The 14,737-nt window shown below is 40.2% G+C and overlaps 1 protein-coding gene across 7 annotated transcripts in view; it reads right to left on the bottom strand.

Moving 5' to 3' along the window:
• LOC122811493 (circularly permutated Ras protein 1-like) overlaps positions 1 to 14,737 on the bottom strand; it is a 1,239,209-nt gene that overhangs the window by 44,271 nt on the left and 1,180,201 nt on the right. The window lies entirely within an intron of this gene.

Genomic DNA, 14,737 nt, shown 5'->3' with positions numbered 1-14,737 from the left:
ACCAAAAGTGCTCTTTGCAGCACCCGCAATGTGCCCAGTAATGACTCCTTCTGCAATTCGTACAGGGTTACATGGATTGGTAGCTATCTAAATATGATTGTAGATTATTTTTATAAGACCTTTTGGTCCTACAACTATTGGAACTATTGGTATCTTTATTCCACACTGCTCTCTTCTACCTGCAAATCCTGATACTTTATGACTTTGTCTCTCTCTGTATGCAAGACACTGTAGTCACTGGGTGTGGCGATTTCAATGAGCAATGTTACTCTTGTCTTCTTTTCTTGGACCACTATATCCTGTTTTCTAGCATCTATTTTTGTGGCTCATGTTTCTAGTGTTTTTAAGCCACTTCAATACCATAATTTTTGCACAATCCCCCAGTGCAACAGTCTTGCCACATTATTATGCCTTCAGTATACAGTCCTGCCATTAGCATGTCACAGCCAGCAATGAGGTGTGAGACTGTTTCCAATTTGGTTTTACAAAACCTACATTTGTCTGTTTCTCCCACATGTTCAATGGACTTTATAAACTGTATGCAGCCCACTATCTTGGGCCGCCAATATTAACCTTTCATCTCTTGGTTTGAATTAGCCTCTCCTCAACCATTCCTGCATTCGTTCCTGATCAACATGAGACTCTTCCAAAAGTTTTCTATACTTGCAACTATATTTATGCTTTTTCCACATTTCTTGCCTTCTCATCTGGTCCTTCACTTTATATTCTTTCTTTTGTTTTTTGGCACATTCAGTTGCTACCTGACTTTTATCTATTTCTGGTTTGATTTCCATTCCTGCTTGACACTGATGTGCTTTTGCTAAATTAAGCAGATAAGTCATCTTAGATTTATTCTTGTGTTTCAAAACTTTCACTACATTTGGGTCTTGTGAGGTCAGCAGATGTGTGGATTCCCACAATTGCAGATCTATACATGTAATCAGTTTCAAGGAGGACCATCCCTCCTTCAGAAGAGGGAATATATAATCTTGGTATACACTGATTTTTATAAATCATTTGGTTAGCATGAAGCATACTTCTTGTTTTCCTATCTAATCTATCCAACACGTTTTGGGGCCAGTCAATCACTCCAAAACTTAAAGTAAGGACAGGAAGAGCAAATTGGTTTACAACCTGGATTTTTTTCATAGATGTCAATGCTATTTTCGGAATTGATTTAAGTCTTCTAAAGTATTCCTAAGTTTTATTCGTATTTGTTCATGTTTTACTGTTGATCCTTCATCATTTCCCAAATATTTATACACTCCCTCTTGCTCAAGTTATTTTATGTCACATTCTTGTCCCAAACTGTTTTCCTGGTGCTGCAGTTTTCCTGCTTTAAAGGTTGCTTTTGCACACTTACCAAGACCAAATGACATTCTTATATCATCTGAAAAAGTTTTGACAACCTGCAGCTGAGCTTTCAGTTCCTCTTCTGAATGTTTTTTAGGCGCCAAGTTGTAGCCATGGCCTAAATTGTTAAGTAAACAGCTTAATGGGTTCAAATTGTAGCCATGGCCTAAGCTGTTAAGTAAACAGCTTAATGGGTTATTGGCAAGGCAAAATAGCAACGGTGACAGAGAGTAACCCTGGAATATCCCCTTTGAATTTTGTCCCTGGGATAATAATCTGTCCTTTATCATGGCTTAATGGAAAGTGGTCTGCCACTGTTTCATGGTCACTGTAATGTAATCGATCAGTGTAGGGTGTATCTTATAAACTTTTAAGCATTCTTTTATCCATGAATGCGGGACACTATCAAATGCTTATTTATAGTCAATCCATGCCATACTTAAATTCTTCACCTTTTTACAGTTCTCCAGTATGTCTTTATTTAACAACAAATGATCCCTTGTTCCATATGTCTTTCTTTTATTGCCCTTTTGTTCTACTGCCATAATTGAGTTTTCTTCTAAAGGACTATAAGCCCTGTCAGCATCAATTCCCATGTATAGTTTATACGTCGTCGGAAAACAAGTTACTGGTCTATAATTTTTAGGGTAGCTTGCAGGTTCGCTTTTACATAGGATCATTGTTTTGCCTGCTGTTAACCAGGTTGGCGTCTGTTTGGGGTGCGCATATAAATAGTTCTTACTCATGGCTAAATCTTCATGCAAAGATGTTAATACTTTCAGCCAAAAGTTAGGTACTGCATCTGGGCCTGGGGATTTCCAATTAGAGGCTTTTCTTAGCTTTGTTTCAATCTCTCTAGCTGTTAATTCATCCCATTTCATATCCTGTACTTTTTAAACCTCTTATTCTTTCTTTAACTTCTTCTATTCATTTAGCATCTTTGTTATGTTCCACAGGATTTTCATAGATACTTCTCCAAAATGTATCTATTTCTTTTTTGGCGGTCTTTCAATTCTTTTTACCTTACTTTCCAATTCTTTATAAAACTTTTTTTTGGGGTCATCAATAAATTTTATTTTGTACTTTTTCTTTATATTTATCATCATATCTTCTAAGTTTTTCCACCTGTGCTAAAAATTTTAGTTTATTTATGATGGTGCATAATAGATTCTGGTCTGTTCTGATATTGTGTACTGCTTTAATCACATCTATCTTTCTTAGTATTTTTGTTGATCTGTTCCCTTTTCTATAGTCTTCTAACAGTGACACTTCTTGTTTTAACTGCTTCATAGTTTTTTTCTATTCGATACTTCCATGATGGTATTTGATTTCTCCCCTTCCTTTCCCTCACTACCCTGTGTTCCTGTGGTAGAACTTTATCAGTTATTAATTTAGCTGCACAGTAATATATCCCGTTTACTTCTGTTATATCGCATGATCTCTATGAACAGTCCTAATTAGCTGTGTTCATTTATTTTATCAGACTTCTAACTTTTTGGGTTTTATTAACTTTCTGCAGTCTATTTCTTTCATTTATCTTGATACATCTGTCTAAATAATCAAGAAACTCTTCTCTTAGCTCATTTTCTTTCAAATTAAGGGTACATCTATTGTTTTCCAATTCTTGTGAGCATTCTATAGAATATTCTATAGCACTTTCTTGTGGCACCTTCGTTTCAATTTCGTCCTGTGCCATCCATTGCTCTATCATATGGGAACTCACTGGCCTATCACTCCTCAACATTGACTGCATCATAGTTTCCACAGTTTCCTGTTCCTTCACTTGCTGTCTAGCTTCAAGTGAACATATATATTGGTTCCCTGTGGAAGGCTCCAAATTATCTTCATATGGCACCTGACCAATTGTTTCCTGTTCCACTGGTTTTCCCCTTAATTTGGATATCCATTACTCTTATCCTGTTGTGGTGCTTTCTGAATTATATTTTCTACACTAAATCCTTCACTTTGCAGGAACTCCATAACCCCCATCTTCTATTTCTGTAACTTCTCCATTACTAATCTCCTTTTCTGCTTTCCCTCTGTCTTCTTATTTTTTGTATTGTAAAGTTTTCCATGCCCGGAGTCCTTTGCCTGTATTTTCTTCAAATATCTTTGGTGCTGCTCTTTTTTTATTGCTTAGTTTTGCTTTCTCCTTTGCATAAATATTACATCATTTTAAATATCTTTTTCTTTCCCATGTCCATATTTCTTCTTCAGATGTTTCCTGATCTTCCTGTTTCTCCCTACTTTGAGGACTCACTCCATCCTGCTGTGATGTAACCTATTAGACCTTCTACACCAAATCCTTCACTTTGCAAGCACTCCATAACTTCAATTTCTATTGTTTTTTAACTTCTACTTTACTAATCTTCTTTTCTATGTTCCATCTTTGTGATATTTTTTTATTGTGAAATTTTCCATATCCAGATGTCTTTGCCTGTATTTCTCTTCAACTATCTTTGGGGCTGCCTTCTTTACATTGATTAATTTGGCTTTCTCCTTTGTATAAATATTGCACCATATCAAATATTTTTTTCATTTCCATGGCCATAGTTCTTTTTTATACTTTTCAAATATCTCCTGGTTTTGTGTTTATATTTTCGCACTTTCTCAGATGCTTCTTTTTCCAAACAGATCAAGGTTTCTTGATCTATATAATGTTTTTCTCAAATCTGTTGTATTAATGAACACAAATTTTCATTTGATGCTTCTGACAGTTTTTCTTGCGGAAGTATTTTTCTTTCCTCTAATTTCTCTCTCTTAATTGTTTTGTATATATCTTCTATCTGGAAATTCTGGGCTTTTTCCAGAATAGTAACAATACATAATTTCTTTCTTATCCTCAATAGTCCACTTTATCATCTTTATGGCTCTTCTTTGGCCTATAGTTTTTGTGATATTTGTGGACTACTTCCTTCTACAACAGGGGACCCATCCTCCCCCTGGGTCTGGCCTGGCCTGTCCCCACTGTAGTAATGTTTATGTATTTTGAGGATTCTACACTGTCATCTTTTCCAGTCCTGGCACCAATGCGCCTACCAGGATTGGGCACTTTTTTTATCCAGGTTCTTGTGCACCAAGCTATCTTTTTTAGTTTTTGACCTACTCCTGTCCATGATATACGCTATATAAATACAGTCTATATATCAGTGTCGCCTTGGTGAGATTTTGTGAAAACAGGGTCCATCTCGCAAAAGTACTCACCAAGACTTGAGGATGAATTCAGTTTCAGCACTACTACTCTCCTTTGCTTGCTGACTTTTTATCTCTCCATTTGGACCCCAATAAGGTTTCCTCTAACCCACTAAGGTTTCAGTGAGGGAGGTGGAAGAATGTTTCAGTGGAGGTTTTCTGACACTGATTTCAGTCATACATGTTTCTTTATTAGTGATTTTGTTTAGTTGTTGATTAGAATGGCATTGGTGTAGCTTCCATGTAAAAACTGGAATGATAACAAATAAGGGTGGATCCTAATAGATGCAGAAATATTAAGAAAGGCTGGCAAGCCCATACAGGACCACATCATCTTATATGACAGCATGTTCTCTGATTTAAAGCTAGACATCCAAGAGAATGAAGTTAAATGGACCCTAGAAAGCTTTATTAATAACAATCCTGAAAGAAGTGAGGCTTCCAATGCTGAAGCCTGAAGAATCTGTATGCAGTTGAAGATGCAACAGTTAAAACCAAATATGAAATAACTGAGTGGTTCAAGATTGGGAAAGCAGTAAGACAATGCTGCAGATTGTTATTGTATTTATTTAATTTACATGCTAAATACATAACATGAAATGATGAATTAGATAAATTAGATGCTGAAATCAAAATTACTGGGAGAAACATTAGTAGCCTCAGATGTACAGAAAATTCCAGTCTGATTTTATTTTCTCAGCCTCAAAGAACTCTGCAAATGGTGACTACAACCTACTTTTTACTGTATTTTATTGCTATAAACTAGCCTTCACTGTTGCACTGAAATTGTCTGCCTTACTGGCCCTGTTAAATCACTTTTGTTACTGTCACACTGTTTGTAAAGTTTTTTTAGCTAGTTTCACTGTGTAAAAGGTATTAACTGGAAATTGTCTCCATTCAAGCACCTATTTGTTTTGATTTTCCCACCAAGGAGTGTATCATACAACTGACTTGTTTGCAGTTAAAAGCATTCTCTAGAGTCTCCTTGATATTTTTTCATTTAAAACTTTTATTTAGTGTCTCACTACTGTTTTTCTGCTGTGGTAAACATTTCTGTAGTGTTTTCTGCCTAAAATAGTGTAACTAGTAGCTGTAGCATAGTCCAGACTCAGGGTTGCTTTTTCTGGGCCTGGTTATTTGTTTGTAGTGGCTGTTTGTTATGAGCATATTTTCCAGGCCATCTCGGATTAGAAAGGGCCCTTCTGCACTCTAATGAGAGGACTGTGCTGATTGGTCCTTGGCTGGTAAAAGTTGGCTGGTCTAGGGCTTGGACTAAGCACCTCATTGGTTCTTTTCTGCATTTTTATAGTTGTTTTAGGTTTTAATCTTCTGGTATTTAACCCCAACCCTTGAGTGGGTTTCTGTTTGTTCATACTGAGCTGAACAAAGGAGGGGCACAGCCACAACTCTGCGGTAAGATTTCAGATAACTAGAGGCATCTGAGCTTCTTAATAACCAAACATTGCCTGTTGTCCTGCTTATTTTTACTATTTACTGCTTATTCTTACTATTTATTGCACTTTTTATTGCCTGCTGCTAAAGGTTTTACTGTAGTTTACTATAAACAAACTGCACTGTTGTACTGAAACTGACTGCCTTACAGGGCTTGTTAAACCATTTGAATGACTATTTTCACTGTTTGTAAATCTTTTTTAGCCATTTTCACTGTTTGGAAGGTATCAACTGGAAATTTTCTCCATTTGTTAAGCATCTGCTTGTTTATTCTGATTTTCCTGCCAAGCAGTGTATCATACAACTGATTTGTTGGCAGTTACAGCATTCTCTAAAGTCTCCTTGCTCTTTTTGTTTGAAACTTTTATTTACTGTCTCACTGCTGTTTTTTTTTTCTGTGGTAAACATTTCTGTAGTGTTTTCTGCCTAAAATAGTGTAGTTAGTAGCTATAGCATACCCCAGACTCATGAATGCTTTTTCTGGGCCTGGTTGTTTCTTTGTAGTGGCTGTTTGTTCTGAGCACATTTTCCAGGCCATCTTGAATTAGAAAGGGCCCTTCTGCACTCCACTGAGAAGACTGTGCTGATTGGTCCCTGGCTGGTGAAGGTTGGCTGGTCTAGGGCTTGGAGTAAGCACCTCATTGATTTTTTTCAGTTTTTTTTTAAGTTGTTTTAGTTTTACCATTCTAGTATTGAACCTCCACCCTTGAGGTGGTTTCTGCTGGTTTGCTCTTTGTACAGCACAGTGGACTGCTGCACAATTGTGTGCCATAGGTGGACAGATAATTTCAACAAATTTTCCTTTCGATACAGCTGTATCCCAACAGTGTATTTACTCAACTTTAGGACATTTCCAGGCAAACAGCAGTACTATTTTTATTTTATTTTATTTTACATTTGTTGACCGGGCTGGTCCAACTGTATATATGTCCATTTTCAGCAGAGGCCCAGGGAGAAATGCTCTAACGAACACAAATAATAGTTATTTTACATGACTGATTCTAAAAATACAGGTACATCTTTTAACATTTCTTTACATTTCTGGTTTAAGATTCTTTATACGTGAATACTAGTGAAGCTGTATAAGCATCCCATTGCAACAAAGGCCTCAAGAGTTTTTCTGCAGCCCCACTCTACCTCTTATTAAGCCTAGCCTCTGAGGTATTAACACAACTCACCCACTAGTTATTCCTATGTGTTACCCCTTTCCTACCATATTCCTGTTTCTGACCATATAAATTCACCTAGTACTATAAACGGGCAATATCCCAGTTTCTCCAGCCAGCTTGGTAGACATGGGCATCCTGAGGCAGTGTAGCAAATGCTTCATGTACACAGACAAACCCCCACTTCTAGTCCACACAAACTTAACATGTGAGAGAAGCAACTATATTAAAAACCTAGAATCAATGCTCTCTCACACAACAGTCAATACATCTGACACTGAGCAGGTTGTTAGCATGCACACCTCACCACCTCCACCCAAACCCATATCACACATACCTACATACATGGAGGACCTCACCACAAACTTACCTAAACACCAGAGACTTCCCAAACACAAACACAAGCATGCTACACATAATACTCCCGCCGCAGAACACAATACACATGATAGCTCATGCAACAGTGTCTCACCTGTCAAGTGCATAAGGCTAAACACTAAACCTAACATATTAGTCATAGAAGACTCCATCATGAGAGACACAGATGTCCCTCTCACCAGGCTGCCTGCATAAAGAGAAGGTCACAGTCAGCTGTCTGTCACGTGCCAGAATCTGCCATATCACACATACACTCAAGTCTGATTCGCCATACCACCCATACAATCAAGTCCTTCAACAACAGGTACCGTTATGACTCTGTCATAGTCCATGTTGGTGTGAATGACTTGAGACATAGCTCTCTGAACTATATGAAGGGAGATATGACTGAGCTCAGGGACTATGTGTCTCAGGCAGGTATGTCCTTAGCTGTAAGCAACATTTTACCTTTACCTAGAATGATGCCTAAGTACAAACAGAAAATGATTAATTTCTGTAATTGACTTAGTTTTTGGTGTCATTCTAAGGGGATCCAGTATCTGTCAACCTGGGATAACATGATCGACATACCTTGATGCTTTGCCAGAGATGGTCTTCATCTGTCATCCCTGGGATTTTGGCTACTGGCTAAGGCTCTTGCCACCCCCATAGTGCCCTTTTTAGGCAGTGTCACAAGGACAAAACTCCTGACATAAAAAAACTCAAGGTCATGTTGCTAAATTGTGGAGTCTTAACAAGAAACTGCACTCACTGGAAGCAGTCCTCACCCTGGAGGATGCAGACATTTGTGCAGTCAAAGAGACCTGTTTCAAGGCTGTGGACAGCACCCCAGCCATACCAGGTTACACCTCCTTCCATATATTCAGACCACAAACTGAAGGCAAGAAAACTAAAGGCGGCGGTGTATGAATATTCATCAAGGATAAATACACCTCCAGATTGCTTTAACAGTATGATGCCCTAGAGATATTTCAGGTGCAAGTAAATGTTGGTAGGACACCTATTCAAGTCACTGCCAACCACCGAACCCCCTCCATGAATCAGGACCCACTCTCCCTATTTGGATCAACTTGGGTCTATCAGGATACATCCTAACACCATAGTTTTTGGTGACTAACTACTTTAGCATTGACTGGGTAAATTACTCATGCTCAAACTCACCTGCCTAAAGGTTCCCTGACTTTGTTAACTCCAGTGCCTTGGACCAGCTGGTTGACACCCCCACCAGGGGTGCCAACATCCTGGAGCTGGTGCATACAAATATGGGAGACCACTATAGCCTCCCACTGTGAGTTCATCCGTGGTGAGATCTGACCACAGATCAGTCCCATTTGAGATAACTATCACATCTGACCCTCCCCTACCAGCAACTAGACTGATGGTATAAATAGTTTCATTGCACCTCTCCCCTCAGACAGAACTGGTAACTATACAGAGCTCTACACTAATGCCTTATACAAGCACCTGTATAACTGCATTGGCTAGGAAGTACTTGTTAGGACCAAAACAAGCTCTTCAAGGAAAAGCAAACCTGCCTGGTTGACAACCACCATTAACAGGCTTTACAACAAAAGGAAGAAACTGCTGTCCAAGAGTAAGAAAGAACAGGCTCTAAATTGGAGAAACTCCCTCCTCAGCAAATAAGACTTTTTGTAAAGTCCTCCAAGGCAAATTATGAATCCAAGTTAGCTTTCTCAACCAAGGACAACCATAAGGAGCACTTTAGTTACATCTGTAACCTAAAAAGTAAGGCTCAGATTTGCACCGAACTGGTAGTTAATGGTAACTCGTACACTGAGTCAGTGGACATAGCTAACCTGCTAGCCAAGAGGTTTGGTGAAAACTTCACTTCCACTTGAATTTCTAAATAGGTCGTAAATGCCCTCTCTAAGGCCAAAAACACAGCATCAATGGGACCTGATAACATCCCAGACTACGTCCTACATGGGCTCAAACAAGAATTAGCATCACAATTGGCTACTCTTTTCAATCACTGCCCAAGCATCGGCTTCATCCCAGCTTAATGGAAAACTGCACCATTATCTCCTTGCACAAAGTTGGTGCTTCTACTGACCCCAGGAACTACAGACCTATTAGTTTAACTAGCCTTATCTTCAAGGCCATGGTGAGAATCATTGTGGACCTTATCAACAAAGATATAGGTAATCTCCAAACACTAGATCCTACACAGTTTAGATTTCTCAAGGGGAAATCATGCTGGTTAAACCTGGTGGACTTCTTCGAGACAGTCACAAGGGCCCTTGACAAGGGGAAATCTGTGCATACAGCCTACCTAGACCTGGCCAAGACATTTGACACTATCCCTCACTCAGGCATCGTTGATAAACTTTCTCAGCTAGACATCAACCATTATATATTATAAGGTGGGTTGTGAACTGGCTCTCTGATAGAACCCATACAGTCAAAATAAGGAAATCCACCTCCAGCAGCAGACCTGTTACCGGTGGTGTTCCACAGGGATAGGTCCTGGGACCTCTATGGTTTGGAATCTATTTCTCCAAAGTACAAGCTAAAACCAAGGGACTGTGGCTGACAGTTTGCTGACTACTGCAAACTGGGTGCGATCATAGAATCTCCAAATGATGTCAACATCCTTCAAGAAGGTCTTAGGCAAACAAATGATTGGTGCCAAAGTCATGGCCTCAAACTCAATGCAAAAAAATGATCATCCCTTTCAGCAAGGGCAATGTTCCTGCAAATTACCACATCAATGGCAATACCCTAAATCCGCAATCAGTGGTGAAAGATCTGGGCACTCAGGTTGATAGCAACCTTGCCTTTGATGACCGTGTCTCCAGAGTGGTAAGAAGGGCATTCTATATGGCTCACCTCATAAGTACAGGCACTGACTCTACAAAAAGTGAAGTTATCACCTCTCTTACTCTTCACTCATTAGGCCAATAATTGAGTACAACGCCCCTTTTGGCATGTACCTTTCAAAGCACCTGCAGGAACTGGAGAGACCACAAAGGTTCCTCTCAAAGAAAATTCAAGGTCTTCAGCAGCTATCCTATGTGGATCAGCTGAAATCAATGTCACTTTATTCTGTTTCATACAGACTACTCAGAGGTGATCTCTGACTCAGCTTTATTGGAAATAATGCACATCCACAAGTCAAATGGCACATGGGTTACTCGCTCTAAAGACCTAAACCTGGTATGTGACATCAATAGAACCTGCTGGAGAAACAGATTTGTCTCCCAGAAGTTACCACACCTTTGGAATAGACTCTCACTTCACATCAAACAGAGCACCTCATTGGTCCTCTTCAAACACAGTCTGGCAGATTGGATGTGTAAACATAAATTCACCCCGGGGGTTCCACCTGCGTCCCTCTTGGACAAAGGCGACAGGTGCTGATCATCATAACAAGGGTAAAAATTAGCTAAGCTTGTAAGGGCCCTCGGGCCATTGGCCTAGTAACTTCCTATGATCTTATGAAAACTATGGCAAATCAGGATAAAGAGCGAAAACATCATATTGTCAACATAGGTCAATAACCTCAACGCTACTGGTTTTCCAATACCAAATGGCTACGAGAGTTGGACCATCAGTATAAGACTGCAAGAATATTGAATCAGTCAGTGCTTAAGTAAAGTACAGTTGTGTAAAATCTTACTAGTACAGATGTCCTTCTCTTTACTTTTGCAGTATTCAGTACGCTAGGGATCCAATGCCAAGAGCAGCTCAACATCTGGCCAGTATACTAAAGTCTCTAGGTTGCTTTAAGGTACACCTTACATCACACATATGCTCCTCGTATAGCATAGTGCATAAAGGTGACATCCAGATGCACCATCCTCAGAAATAACAGCCCCTGTAGGAATGCCAGTCCAAGGAAAAAAAATGTAGTCAGCACATCAAGAAGAGAAATGGACCAGGGGTAGGAGGGCGGGAGTAAATACTGTAACAGTGAAGGCAAGGACATCTACCATTCTGGTAAGACTTTACACAACTGTACTGTGCCCTTCCATTTCACTGATGCAGTATTCATTACAACAGGGAGAGAGCCAAAGCTCAGGAATAAGAGAGGGAGGAGGAAGCACCAGTAGAGCCTACTAGAAAGCCATGAAGGATGGGCCCTAGCAAAACCAGCTCTAGCTCTGGAGATTCCATCCACCTTTGCTTGGTAAATGTATGCACAGAAGTCCAGGTAGCTGCCTGAAGGATAGAGTTAGTATCCAGACCCTTGAAAAAAGCACCAGAAGATGACACAGCTCGAGTAGAATGGCCCTTAACAGAAGGAGGAAGGCTCTTACCATGAAAGCAATAACAAAAAGAAACAGCTTTAGAGATCCAAGAAGAAACAGTCTGCTTGGATACAGCTAATCCTAAGGACCTAGGATGAAAGGAAACAAAGAGCTGATCAGATTTCCTAATAGTCTTAGTCTTACCAAATAAAATCTCAGTTGTCTATGCACATCTGTGTGCAGCTCCTTCTGACTGGCAGATTGCAGAGAAGGGTAAAAAGTGGGCAAATGAATAGAATGATTAAGGGACAACTCATTCACTGCCTTGAACATAAAGGATGGACAAGTATGCAAGGACACCCTGTCCTTATGAAACACAAAAAAATGACGACAAACCATAATGGCTTGAGCCTTACACACCCATCTGACATAAATAAGGGCTGACAAAAACAGACTTCCAAGAGCAATGTTGCAAGGAAGCTGAAGCTGTAGGCTCAAAAGGCGCTTGGGTCAATTTTTTTAAAACAAATTTAAGATCCCAGGGAGGAGGACCTGGGAGGCCTAATATGAAGAATGCCTTTAAAGAACTGTTTAGCTTCAAATCTAGAAGCTAGAGGAGGAGATAAAGGCAAACAAGCGGAAATAGCTGATAAGTGAGCCTTAACAGAAGAAAATAACCCAGCTATGAGCAATTCACACAGTTAAGAGAAAACCAAAGGTACATCCACAGAAAGTGGATCCAGATTACAATAAATACACCAAACAGGAAACCTCTTCAATTTGGATACGCAGAATTTCCTAGTAATGGGTTTCCTGGCCTCCTGCAGGACCCTAAGCATGTCCTCGGAAAAAAAGATGTCTATGTGGAATCAAAATCCTATCATCCACAGTGTCAGTTGAAGAATGGACAGATGGGGATGGATGAGAGATCCACTGTCCTGTGTGAGTAGGTCCACCCATGAGGTAACTTGTGATGGATGCAGAAGAAGAGGGAACCAATGCCGTCTCGGCCAAAAGGGAGTCACCAACAAGATTTTGGGAGCATCCAGTTGAATTTTGAACAGGACTTTTGGAATGAGGGGAAGGGGAGGGAAAGCATAAAGAAACATCCCCTTCCAAGAAAAAGAGCTGGCATCCCACCTTCCAAACCAGAGGACCTGGGACTCTGGCACAAAATAGAAGTTGTTGTTCAGACAGGAGGAAAAAAGATCTATTTGAGGAGTACTCCACTGGTGGACAATGTCCAGAAACACATCCATGTGAAGCATCCATTCACAGGATTGAGTTAAGCACCTGCTCAGTGTCTGCTACAGTGTTTTGACTTAAGGGAATTTAAACTGCCTGAAGAGTTACTTGATACTGGATAGCAAGTTCCCACATTAGGAGTGCCAACTGGCAAAGATAAGAACTTGCCCCCACTGTTTGTTTACAAACCACATCACTGCTGTATTGTCTGCAAACATCTTGAGAGGTCCTGTACAGAAGAGAGGATGAAAAGCCTACAGAGCCAAAAGAACAGCTCTTATCTCTTTGACACTGATGTGCTATTTCTGTTGATGAGGCAACCACACCCCCTGCACCTTTAGGGAGTCAAAAGCTTCTCCGCATCTCAAGTCTGAGGCATCTGTGAACAGCTCCTGAGAGGGAAAAGGAGGATGAAAAGGCAGCTCTGAATTTAGACAACTGCTGAATCCACCACTTAAGTTCCTTCTTAAGTCAAGATAGAAGAGGAACTACAAATTCTAGTGGATGCGCATGTTGAAGCCAAACTGAATTCAGAAACCACTGAACCTTTCTTATGTGGAGTTTGGCCAGATGGAGCATAGTGATGGTGGATGCCAAGAAATACCCCTGATGGATGATGGACAGAACCCAGGAATCCTGAGTAATCTTTAGCCAAACAAGAAGAGAGAGAGAGACAGAGGTGAAGAGAAGGAAAGTGGCTAGGAAGAAGAGGATGGTCAGACAGCACCTGGTTTATCAGAAAAAGGAGTCTTCTGAGGCAGAAGTCTAGGTAGCCTTCGGAGAAGGAGCCCACTCGCCAACCTTTTTACTCTTAGGAGGAGGGCTAGATTGCCTATGAACAAAGACTGGTTTATTGGAGTAACTTCTCTAAAATTTAGGCACAGGGGAAACAAACACATATTTAAGTTCCTGTAAAGCCTTGCATTTATCCTAAAGAGACTTATAAACACTTGCTGCTGCTTTGTTTATTATCTAGTGGAGCCAAAGCCAAGAATCCCTCCTCATTATGGACCTAAGAGCAGCAGCTCTAGAGGAAGCATCTACTGCATCATGACTACACCTGATGGAGTGATGAGCCACCTGGGAGAAAGTCCCTAATAGGGAAAGAGAAGAATTTTACCCTCAGAGTCTGGAAGATCAGAAATCACCTGACAGGCCTAGGAAAGGAGAAACAACAAGTACCTGATAATTAAGAGCCCTAAAAGCCAAGGTAGCAGCAGTAAAAAACCTTTTTGCCTAGCCTTTCCATGGTTCTGCTATCTTTATCAGAGGGTAGTAACTTAGGAGAAGGAAACAATTAAGATGGCTTGTCAGAAGCTACAACCACCACCAAGGGGTCAGCAGAAGGACACCTGTACAAGAATTTACAGTTCTCAGGCACCCTATATAGAACCCTATATAGAATTTTAGAAGCATTAGAAAATACATTTAACAGAGCAGCCAAAACAGGGGGGCAGCACAAGGTCTCGGAGAATCCATCTACAGTAACTCACAATACTTTTTTTTTTCTCTGACTCCTGAGCACAATCCCATTTAAACAACTCCATCATTCCAGAGATCGTGTCCCCAAACAAGATCTATTCAAAGGCAGAATCAGGACTGGTAGATTCCTCTTCCTCAGATCCATATTCCAAAGGAGAGGAAATCTGTGAGTAGAAAAAGCATAAGATTCCTCATCTGCATCCACCTCCTCCTTGGAGGAATCCTGTTCCCAGAGTCTTTTTTAAGGGGAGTAGAGGA

The sequence above is a fragment of the Protopterus annectens genome, chromosome 9.part0, assembly GCF_019279795.1.
Source record: "Protopterus annectens isolate FY-2018-M chromosome 9.part0, PAN1.0, whole genome shotgun sequence".
In the NCBI taxonomy this organism is placed as follows: Eukaryota; Metazoa; Chordata; order Ceratodontiformes; family Protopteridae; genus Protopterus; species Protopterus annectens.
Note: the sequence above shows the minus strand (reverse complement) of the source record. Positions and strands in the feature narration are given on the sequence as shown.